This window comes from Drosophila miranda, chromosome 3 (genome assembly GCF_003369915.1).
Source record: "Drosophila miranda strain MSH22 chromosome 3, D.miranda_PacBio2.1, whole genome shotgun sequence".
Taxonomy (NCBI): domain Eukaryota; kingdom Metazoa; phylum Arthropoda; class Insecta; order Diptera; family Drosophilidae; genus Drosophila; species Drosophila miranda.
In genome coordinates, this window is record NC_046676.1 from 2,657,736 (window position 1) to 2,663,857 (window position 6,122).

At 39.4% G+C, this 6,122-nt stretch overlaps 1 long non-coding RNA gene across 1 annotated transcript; it reads right to left on the minus strand.

Annotated features, from left to right (window-relative positions):
* Positions 1–253: 253 nt before the first annotated feature.
* Positions 254–1,893, minus strand: LOC117188176. Its single transcript, XR_004472498.1, has 3 exons — positions 1,439–1,893; positions 725–1,377; positions 254–665 (listed from the first exon to the last, which is right to left on the minus strand). It is a non-coding gene; the product is annotated as an uncharacterized LOC117188176 (long non-coding RNA).
* Between the last annotated feature and the right edge of the window lie 4,229 nt (positions 1,894–6,122).

The window sequence follows — 6,122 nt, forward strand, 5'->3', positions numbered from 1 at the left end:
CACTGATATCTGAAAGATAACCATCTTCAAGGAGGGGCTCTCTATCTCGGGAGGTAGCACAACGAGCCCCTCGGAGGTAGAGGGTGGAAAAACATCGATGTTTGAAGACATCGATGTTTTCGATGCTTGTAGAATGATGATGATGAATCATCGATGTTTTTCAAGCTAACAGTTGCAAAAAAATAAAACACATTAAGCTGCACAAATATGATTAAAGTTATTAAAAATATATTTTTATTAGAGATCATTTTAATTGGAGATAATTTCACTTTCAATAGCTCATAGCTTTAGTCCAGCAACATAAAAAAAGTAAATTCCCTAGATTATATCTTAAAACAAGTCCTGATTTTTGTTTAGAAACATTAACTGATCTACTACTTTCGGCTTTAGGCGAATACGACGATCAGAAATAATTTGACCGGCCTTGCTGAACATTCGCTCAGACTCGCTGGCCGTGGCCGTGACGCACAGATATTTTTGGGCAGCAGCTTTAAAAGGCATAATTCCGTCTGTATTCCTCTAAAAATTGAATTATTTATTTAACGCACTGTTCCAACGAGTTTGCACTTCCTGAATCAATGCCAACGGCTTCTCAACGCCCTGTGCTTGTTTAAATTTTGCCATCGCTTAATTGTACTTTTGCCAACACATCCAAGCCGACCCACCTATATATTTAAAAGATTGTTTTAACAACGAAAATAAAATAGCTCAACCAAGTGCGTACCTCTCGTGCTTCTCCTTCTCTCTTTAGTTTTTTCTTTCATAGAGACGGGACAAGACATACAACTAAACATCGATGTTTCGCCACAAATAATCGATAGTTTTAAATTAAACGCCTGGTGGGGTCAACAAGACAGACAACAATACAAAAAGGACTGATTCACGTGACGCTGAAGTTGAAATGCCTCACCTTTTTTGCTATTTACAATCGACTACCTTGCTTGTTGAATAGTTGGCACAGCACAACGATTAATGATCTATTCACCTCAAGACTATGTCCTGAACATTTAGGAGCATTTGATCGTTGTCGTTTTTGCTGGTACATGACATTTTAAATGTTAATAACTGTTGGGGATGGCAAATTTCATGTTAAATTTAACATCTATAAATTTGTTAATGAATATCTATGACGCAATTTCCAATATACCCATCCAATAATCCATTGTGAACTTTTATTATTTCTTGTTTTAATTGAATATTAAATTATTAGAATTACGCTTTGGTAATGGTGGGGGAATGGTGAGGGTACTTCCATAACTGAGTTCACTATACTCTTTTATTGAATAATCCAGTTCTTTAGGCATTTCATACTCGTCTACTTTATAAACCTTGCCTAGAACACTTCTAGTATCCACAACTGTTTCTTCTGAAAAAGGACTGAAAAAAAATATTTTGTATTTAAATGTTATTTTTCTTAAAAAACAATTGGATTACTTACTGCTGATTATCATTGAAAATTTTTGCACCAAAGTATTTTCTTTTTTTTTCATCTATTGTGTATTCGGATTCTGTTATTGTTGATATATAGCATGTTTTATCCAACTTTTTAATTATTAATACGTTCTTTGAGCCCTCTAAAAGATCCGGGTAGGCTTTGATACCAAGATATGCAATTATTGCTCCAAAAATTGTGGAAACAAAAAGAATTAAGACCAGCATGGCGACCGAAAACTGCTTATTATTGCTAGTGTTTTGAATGGAATCCGTCGCATTATGAGTTTTCTCTCCAACCATAGGTACATAGAGTGGTTGACAAAAGAGCGGGGAAATAACTACGTTATCTGTCGGCATCATACAAAAAGTATATGTATGATTTCCATGAAGTGAAGCAATGGTTAAAAACGGGACAGAATATTGCATACAGTTGTATGTGTAATCTACATCAAATACATCTTTATTGCTACGATGGATGAGACCGGATCCAATGAAGAGTTACCTCGGAATCCGACCAATAAACTAGTTCGATGGGAACGTTTAACAGAGGCATGATTCTGTGGCAGAGATCTGCGGGAAGGTGAGCGGCACACAGCTCAAGCCTTGGGAGCGTTTTGGTCATGAGCGGCGCTACTTTGGATTTGAAAGTCAATAATGATATTTTTAAACCTTCTGCAGTTCTGCTACGTATATAGACGCACGCTCCATAGGCTTTCATGGAGGCGTCAGCAAAGGCATGTATTTGAACCGGTGACATCGGATCGGAATATACAAACCAAAATATGGATATGTCCTCCAATTGAGACAGTGCATTTTTCAACCAATTCCACGCTGTTTCCAAATGCAGCGGAATCGATTCATCACAATCTAGTTTGTCGCTCGGAGACCCATAACTGAATTTTCAATTTTGAACTTAAAGGCATCGTCAGTAGATAACCATGAGACTCCTAACGCCAAGAAGTCATCGATGTAAAAGTTGGACCTAATAACGTAAGCAGCTTTATGGAATGAGAGCTCACTCAACCTTTTCAAACACAGGATAGCCAAGAATATGGTTGATCCAGTCTTATATGTTACGGTATTGGGCTGATATATTCTCAAGGACTCAGAAGGGTCTCTTCTCTTAACTATGAGCTGAGCGCCAACACTTGGCGATACATCTTTTTGATATCGGCAGTCAGGGCAAACCCGAGCAGACGGAAACGGAGCAGTGTCAAGTATAGTTCCTCTTCAATGGTAGGTCCGACCATCAGAATATCATTCAAGGCCACCTGTGAGGACGTCTTGGACGAAGCATCGAACACGACACGGAGTTTGGTAGACGTACTTTGGGGCCTCAGGACACACTGATCAGGAATTACGTATTGTGGAGTAGAAGGAATCTTATTGTCATTAGGAGACATATGACCTAAGGAGAGGTACTCTGCCATGAATTCCAAGTACATTTTCTTCAACTCAGGATCACGATGCAATCTCTTTCCAAAAGATAAAAACCGCCGTTTAGCAACCTCAAAGGAGTTGCCTAAGCAACTTGGATCTGATTTAAACGGGAGCCTTACTTCGAACCGACCTGATGACAGGAGATCGCATTTCTTCCAATGACCAAAAGTTTTTCAAAGCCCTATCGATGGATACTCAAACTATTTTTAATTTGAGGAGCAGAACTCTTGGAAACATATTTTCCCGAAACAACCCAGCCAAGAAGGGTTTTCTGAAGAGTTGGAAAGTCAGGATCTTGCTTGATTTGACCAACAACTAATAATTCAAAGAACGATTATGCTCCTATCAGTATATCTTATCTTTGTGGCTTTTAGAAATAAGGGTCTACCAGTGGTAGGTTCTTTGGGATTCCCCAGTCAGTAACATTCACTGACTGGTCAGGGTGATAACCTGAAATTAATTTCAGGATGCAAAAGTCGAGCAGAGCTCTGGCCAAAAAGTTTTCACCACTCCTAGTTCGGACGCTTACGATCGATGTAGCCAGAATTACCCTGTCCAACGATGTCGGATGCAGAACATGCATTGCACACTTTGCATTTTACAAACAGCGTGGCCTTTTCGCAGACAATTAATGTAAAGGATGCCGAATTGGCAAACTAAAAACTTTGCATCACCGAGAGAAGCGAAAATGGAGGGCAATTTGACACTACATGGTCTCCTGAATTGCAGTAGCTACAAACAGTATCGATTAGATTTCTTAGGGACGATGCGGACTGATACGATATTCTCGGCAGATTGAACAGTGTGGAGATATTATTCGTGAAAATCATAAACGCGTCATATAATCGCTATAGGCCGGCCATGGCCTTTTCATATTTTGCCTCGGTGACTTGGGACGCCTTTATTGTTCCTAATGCATCATCAGAGAGGCACGAAATCAAATGATTACATTTTTTGATCACTGGTATACAAGCGTCGCTATGAACTAACTAGTCTCTCGAAAAGGCTAATAACATTTTTGAATTGGTTGAATTGGTTACAATCGTTAGCTCTTCCAACTCGGCTGCATATGTATCATCACCTGTTATCTCCTCGATTTGCTCTTGCACATGATTCGCCTTTTCAATTTCAATTTCAAACAAACTAATCTACATTGTAATTCCGGTAATTGTAACGGAATCGACCCTTGGTCTAATCGATCCTCTAAGCGTTGAATGCTTTTTACTCGACTTTTGAGCTTAATCTTTAAGTGTTCATGAATGGATTTAATGTTTTCTTCCGTAATACTTATGTAGAATTTACGCAACAAGCCACTATATTTATATTTATTTATTTATTTTTTTAAAATAAAATGTTTGATCGAGAAAGATAATCGAAAATGAATTGTAATATTGAATGTCGAGGCACGAGGTATCAAGAGAAGGAGTGGTTGCAAGTAACATTTGAAAGCAATATACACTTAGAATGTAGGGTAGCGTGTCACTTGGCAAGCAACAGCCGTAAATTACATACCCCTTGGCGCACCGCTAAGCTCAAGAGCGGCCACGAAAATTTTCCAAACAAAGCGATTGGTCTGATACAAATTTGTTTTTGAAATTTTTATTGAAAATTTGTATATTCTAATATATTAAATTCTCGTGTCAAAAGCTTTTTGCTAAATTCCTCCGAAATGACTCTACCGATTTTCGTGAAATTTTGTGTGCTTATCGATTAAGTGTGCGCATCGACCAACAGCTATTTTTTATCCCGATCAGACCACTTATTGGGTATGTCCTTTTTTTGGGAAGTCTTTGTTGATAAACTTCTCCGAAATGGCTCTACCGATTTTCGTGAAATTTTGTGTGCTTATATATTTTTTATCACGATCAGACCACTGTCTCAATTGGAAGACATATCCATATACGGTTTTTGTATTCCGATCCGATGTCACCGGTTCGAATACATGCCTTTGCTGACGCCTCCATTAGAGCCTATGGAGCGTGCGTCATATACGTAGCAATACTGCAGAAGGCTGAAAAATATCATAGTTGACTTCCAAATCTAAAGTAGCGCCGCTCAAGACCAAAAAACTTCCAAGGCTTGAGTTATGTGCCGCTCACCTTCCCGCAGATCTCTGTCACAGAGTCAAGCCTCTATTAAACGTCCCCATCGAAGAGTTGTTCATTGGTCGGATTCAGAGGTAACTCTTCATTGGATCCGGTCTCATCCATCGCGTCGTTAAGTAAAAGTGGTCCAGCATAGAGGTCCTGCACTAGCCTATACTGCTTGAGGAAGGGCCTGAGGAAGAAAGGAAGCGCAAGTTCCATAATGGAACAGACATAGCGAGGGTGTTGGGGCTGGTATGGTGGGGGTCCCACCAAATAACATAAGAGCCAAAGTTGCGGAACGGGACTTCTACGTCGACGATCTCATATCTAGTGATGACACAATACCTATACGCAAATGGTGCTCCAAGGAGCCTAGAGTGCTGGAGGAGGAGCCTGGTATGCAAATGTACAGTCCTGTCGTCTTGAGCCAGATTCTATGATCCGCTCGGTTTGATAGCACCTATTCTGGTCAGAGTCAAAATATTCTTTCTAAGCTTATGGGAGGACGATTTAGGATGGGATGCTACACTGCCTGTATCTTTGTCGGCAGAGTGGTCTGATCTGACATCTCAATTACGCATCGTTCAAAAGTTAACATTTCCTCGTTTCGTATGCTGCCGGACATATCCCTCTATATGGAGCATATGGAGCTCACATTCGTTGTCTATCTTATTTGCTTTCGATTACCTATGTGGCAAAATTACTCAGAAAATTGGGCGTAACTCGTCAGATAGATTTCAGTAACCTTAGGGTTTACGTCTCGACGATGAACCATTCCGTCTTTCCACTTAGGAATGACTTGGAATGGGCTGCTATGGACTTGTAAGTCCGCTCCATATATACACTGATATCTGAAAGATAACCATCTTCAAGGAGGGGCTCTCTATCTCGGGAGGTAGCACAACGAGCCCCTCGGAGGTAGAGGGTGGAAAAACATCGATGTTTGAAGACATCGATGTTTTCGATGCTTGTAGAATGATGATGATGAATCATCGATGTTTTTCAAGCTAACAGTTGCAAAAAAATAAAACACATTAAGCTGCACAAATATGATTAAAGTTATTAAAAATATATTTTTATTAGAGATCATTTTAATTGGAGATAATTTCACTTTCAATAGCTCATAGCTTTAGTCCAGCAACATAAAAAAAGTAAATTCCC